We start from the raw sequence: 5,965 nt of genomic DNA, 5'->3' as shown, positions 1-5,965 counted from the left end.
GTTTTCTATTCGAATCCACTGGTCTGTATGTCTATTCTTATTCCAGTACCATGCAGTTTTGATTATTATGGCTTTGTAGTACAGCTTGAAGGCAAACCTGTCCCTTTAGAGCAGCTCTGCCTGCCCACTGTGTCTACACAAGTGTCTTTACTCTTCTGTCCCTTTCCCCAATAAACCTATTATTTAAACTATAGCCAACATCTCTGTGTCATAGAGAATCTACCATGTGCTACTGAAAGGGGAGCTCTAGGTATACCTTTCCCAGAGTGAACCCAGGGACTCTGCACTCAACCTGTGTTCCAAAACAGCATCATAACCAAGGGCTGACACCCCCGTGGAGAGCCCTGGAACTGGTCAGCTATGGGAGGGGCCCCTGGAGAAATTGCTCCCCACTGGTCTGGCTCTACTGGTGATTGCATGGGGCCTTGAGTCAGCACCCCCTGGAGAAGGCACCTCTACATTCTCAGAGCCCAGAAATGGTGAAAGGAGGCCTGTTTATTGTGGGTTCAGGTCACTAACTTTTGATGTAATTGCCTCTTCAGTGATAGATAATAATACAAAAAATTTAGATTCTACACACAAACCCAGATATCTGGATTCTTGGGAAAATCAAGACTGGGAACCAGCAGGCCTGATTCCTTGCCTGGCCAGTGTCGCAGTAACAGCAAACCTTCTTGAGCCTCAAGCCTGCCAGACCCCATTCTGCTACAGGAGGCCATTGCCCTTGGCCCCTGGTCACATGACTCTTGGCTCCACTCACTTCCCTGCCTGAGATGAAAAGGAGCAAGTCTAAGATGCAGAGATGGAAACGACCCAGGTCTTTCCATTCCTTTGTTGCTGACTGAGCACTGAGCACCCCTTGCCCAGGCACCTCCTCGGGCAGCAAGATGAACAAGTAGACCCAGAAGCCTGGATTCTGGGAGCCTTCGATCTGGAAGAAAGAGGCAGGAAACAGACATCTGGAAGAAAGAGGCAGGAAACAGACGAGTTGAGTGAGAAGCCTGTGGGAATGACAGTGACTGGTGAGCAATGAAACAGTTACAGCGGCAGCGGAAGTGCCATGTCAGATTGAGGTGGGGATGGAGGGGGAAAAACGACCTTCCCCAATGGCCACTTCAGGGTGTCCCTGCAGATGGGAATGGGGAACCACACAGGCATTGGGGCAGGGCTCCCAGGAAATGCCTGTGCAAAAGCCTTGAGTCTGAGGTCTGTCTGGCACGTGGGGTAGCTGCAGATGCTGGGGACTAGGACAGGTGGGAGGTGTCACCTTCCCACTGCATTTCCAGGCAAAGTCAGGGCTGGAGCGTGAATACAGAGGGCTCTGTAGCAAGGAGGTAAACAGCAGATTGTTGGTGTCCACAGCAGGACACAAGACTCACTGTGAAAGAAGCTTTCATTCTGTGTCCCATGTCGCCTCAGGAGAATCTAAAAAACACATAGAAAAATGCTTTGAGAAGACACAAGTTGTAACAGACCCAGCAGGGCTTCTCAGGGGCAGAGATGGGCCTGGAGACTAGGTCCATAGAACTTTGTATTTAACTGTGTAAACACAGTGGTTCCCTACGGAGAGCTAACTGTAGGTAGGTCAGTATGGATGCAGGTAGGTGGAGAGAGACCTAGAGCTTGAGACTCTGGAATATATGCGAGGTAATCCACATAGCTACAGACGTTTAGCATTCAGTACAGGGATATTTTTATATAAGGGCATATAAATATATAGATGTAATTTAAATATATAAAAACATTTTAGAATATATATACTTATTCCAATATACATCTTAATGTAAACATATTTAAATTTTCATTTTTGTCCCCAGGATTTCAAAAATCACGGTACATTGAAAGACCCACTTTTAGCACAGTGACTCTTACTCAGAAGTGCTGCCTAACTTCTATTTATAAGTTACCCACAGGCTATGCTGGTGCTCTTGGACTGCCACAGCAGAACCCCACAAGCAGGGCACCTCAACACACACAGAGTGGAGTCCAAGCTGCAGGTGTGCAGGTGTCTGCTCTCAGGGCCCTAGGGGCGCAGCTGCCTGGCGCTCTTGGCGTGCTGCTGTTGCTGGCGGTCTCTGGCGCATCCTCTGAGGTCTCCTGACCACTGCACAGCTTGCCCTATATTTGTGCCTCCTCTACTGCTAAGATTCCAGCCCCATGGTGGGGCCATCCTGGAGACTCCAGTTTAGCTACTGAAAACCCCATTTCCAAACATGGTCATGTTCACAGATAGAGAATCTGGCTAGGACATCCGTGATCTGTTTGGGGAGCACAAATCAACTGAAATGCAGGATTTATAAAAATACATGAATTCACACAGAACTTTGTCAGAGCTGGGGTGTCTTAATGCACAGTTAGGGGGCCTCTCTGGTGGCATAAGGGTGGTGTTGTGGGCTGTCACTGCTGCAGTCTGAGTTCGATCCCCAGCCAGGGAGCTGACCCATAGGGTGCAGCCGATCTCTCATGTCTCCTTGTTTCTCCCCTTAGCAGTGTACTTCAGTAGATCTGCCTGTTCTGCTTTCCACCCAGCTTCTGGGGAGTCCTCTCATCCCTGCACTTCTGGCCTGCACCACAGTTCTTATATGCATAAATAAACAAATCCAAAAAAAAAAAACAAACGAGCAAAATAAGTACAGCTATGCCATGGTTTATCTTAGGGAGAGAATATGGGGGGTGGGGGTGAGCAGGAGTAGAAGTTTCAGAGAATGAGGAAGGAGGTCATGAGGACAGACCTCATAGAAAAGGTCACTGGCCCAGAATCTTCAAGGAAGTAAGGGGCCAACCTATATAGAAATTTGGGGACAGAGGACTTCACACAAAGGCAAGTGCAAAGGCCCTAAGGTGGACTGTGATTGGGAGCGGAGGGTTGGTTAATGGGACATGAGGCCCTGGAGGTTGGTGAGGATGGCAAGATGGTGCCAACTTTGCAGCCACTGTGTAGATTGGCCTTCCTAGGCTATAAACTGTCTCACCAATCTGTAGCCCATGCCACCAACACGCTGTAGGGCCCGAATGTGGGCTCAAGCTCCAGAGTCCTTAGGGTTCAGGGCCAGCAGCCATTTCTGATGGATGACAAATCAGGTAGGGGTTATCTGGGAAATGTCTGGGCACCCAGGAGAAAGCTTCATTGGTTTTCTCCTGTCTCCTATTGTGATGCAGGAGGCACCAGCTCACTCCTTTGGGACTACAGGTAGATTTACTTCTTTGGTTCATGTCAAGGCAAGACCTAGGAAGTGGGCAGGAAAGTGAGAAAGATGAAGAAGGCCGGTGGTCGCCCCCTACCCAACCAACCTTTCACTAATTTATTGGCAACACTCTTTGCAAATAGATACATCATGCAGGATACCCGCTGGTCTTTGGCCCCCAACCCCTAATTTTGGCCAGTTACTGCATCAGTTTTCTCTTGTTGCCTTGACAGAGGCTCAGGCAGCTTCAAAAGGCCACATGCACAGTCCTCGGAATTCCTGCCCATACGCTGTGGACTCTGTGGTCACGTGGTGCAACTCCCAGTCCTGTGCACCCTCTTCACCCTCCAACCCTGTTTGGTTCCCCCTGTGGGAGTTGTTCCAATCAGAGTGCACCTGGGGGCCATGGCTCCTGGGGTAGTGTCCACTCCCAGGCCCCGGGTGCAGCCCATGAGGGAGAGTGGGTGGACGTGGGTGCCTCTGCTGCTGGTGCTGCTGCCAGTCTGACTGGCCCAGAGCAGGGAGGCAAGTGATTCCCCACGCATTTTACAACTGAGATTGTATTCAATAATCAGTTCATCCACATGTAATGGTTATTCATTATGGTTCTCCCAGCCCGGGAGGGTCGTATATATCGGTGACTACAGAAAGGCTCTGAGTTCCTTGTGCCTAGTGCAAGTTCTCCGACCTCATTTTGCACATTGAAGGTTTGTTAAGATTTGATTCTTTTCAGCAATTTAAGAGAAAAATTTTCAGTATTCATTTTTAGTCAATTAATTTTATGGTACTGATTCTTTGGGACATTTTCCTGAAACATTCTTTTCTTGCTTGCTGCTACTAGCCAGGCGTAACTACTCAATCCATTTTTACAATTTGTAAGCAAATTTCACATGTAAGTTTTTTCCACCGCTTCTAGGGTAGGAAACATAAATCAATTGTGCATGCACAAGTTGTATTTATGGTTTGCAAGGAAGAAAGCAAACAAATAGGACAAGCACCAGCCTCTGGAGGCAGAGCAAGGGAAATGGAAAAGTCTTGTCTATCAACTTGAAGACTAGGAAAACCATTTCATGAATGGAGAACAGGTTAAGAGACGTTCATCTCTTTGTCCACAATTACGTGGAGAATAAATAGCAAAAGTGGCATGCAAAGTTCAGGCTTGACACCCATTCTTTTTCTGCAAATGTGTCCCGAGTGCCTAAAATGTGCTGCAAAACTTGCAGGCTTGACACTGCCAATGCCATGAACCAAACCAGCCAAACCCCTGGGTCTGGTCCTCCCATCTCAGGAGTGGCCTGCCATCTGGACTGTGATCTGTGATGCCAGCTCTAGTCTGCATAACCATGCATCAGGGCTTCTTTACTCTAAGAGGCGACATCAAGACAGAAATGCATCTGTTCATAAAAGCCCCGGGTGCCACTTGAGAAGGCAGCCCCGGTGCTGCATCCAGGTCTCCACGCTTTTTCTCCCCTCTTCCAGTTTTACTTCCTTTATCTGAACTCCCTTATCAGACAAGCTCTGTACAATTGGTCCCTTGCGCACACCCGTCATTCTTATACTTTAGTCAAAATAGAGACTTTTAGTTTAATTCACACCTATCAAATTACTCATTTAACTTAAATTATGTCAAGATATGTCAGCATCGTAAATTAAGAAGAGGCAGTGTTCCTCGCCAAGCCCTGTCTTGTCTAGTGGATGATTGAAATTGATGGTAGTTTTGGGGGCCCCATCTAATGGTGAGTACCTGGCCTCTCAGCTGCCCCATGCTTCCACTAAAACCAAGAATCCCATCATAACCAAGCCTGGAAATCTGTGCTTCCATCCAGACTGTTCTCAAATAGGATCCTGCTGGCTGCCTTTGTAGCTCAAAAGCCACCTCTTTAAGGAGTTAGTAGAGGATTTAACCTTGTTCAAAATAATTCTGGCCTCACACCTCTCCTTTCGGCAGCACCTCTTTTTCTGTCTGGAGGTCTTGGGCTCCCTAGATAATGAGAATGTGATTCAGATAGGCGTTTGATTAATGTGGGTCCCAGTGACCTGGAGACTTTGATCCACTGTGAAGTGTTTCCCCTATTCAGCCATGTGATGGAGCCCCAACAGTAGCATGGATTGCGGTATCTCAGGCCAGCTTGGAGGTAGGCAGTGCCTGGTGACAGGCTGGGATGAGTCAGTGCAGTCGGGGGAGGCACATGGCTCGGCCAGCCTCATGTGTGGCACTTCCTGACTTCCCCTTTCCCTTACTGGTATCACTCCATAAAGGTTCCTTGCAATCAAGTGGAAATACTCGTTTTCATTCTAGTGAATGATTGAAATTGAAGGTAGTTTTGGGTGCCCCATCTAACGGTGAGTGCCACAGTTGTCCCCTCTAATTTTGTGTCTGTGCATCGACGACCAGCTCTACTGTGGGCCCCTGCCCTGCTCTCCAGCCCCTGGATTGTCTATTTCTCCCACTGGAATTACTGTGTCCCAGGGCTCCTGCCAGCTATACTTCTTAGTCTTGATTTGTGTTCTCTGCTTTTGCGCAAAAGGCTCTATGGCTGGATTCTTTATTCTGGATTTGTATTACCCAGAGCTGCTGCACTTAGTTCATTTCCGTAGCTTTGCTCAAATTTTCACCACCTACTGAAAGGTTGCCTTTTAATCTTATTTTTTTAATGGTTGATTTTTTAAAATAATGAGTGTGAAAGCACAAAACCAAAAGAAACCAAGAGGGGTCAGGCGGCATAACTAGCGTACCAGGCAGAGGCGGTCAAGCCGGCCCCACCACCTACTGGACCCCC

This window comes from Condylura cristata, unplaced genomic scaffold (genome assembly GCF_000260355.1).
Source record: "Condylura cristata isolate star-nosed mole 26May11 unplaced genomic scaffold, ConCri1.0 scaffold00029, whole genome shotgun sequence".
Lineage (NCBI taxonomy): Eukaryota > Metazoa > Chordata > Mammalia > Eulipotyphla > Talpidae > Condylura > Condylura cristata.
This window is presented reverse-complemented; position numbering follows the sequence as displayed.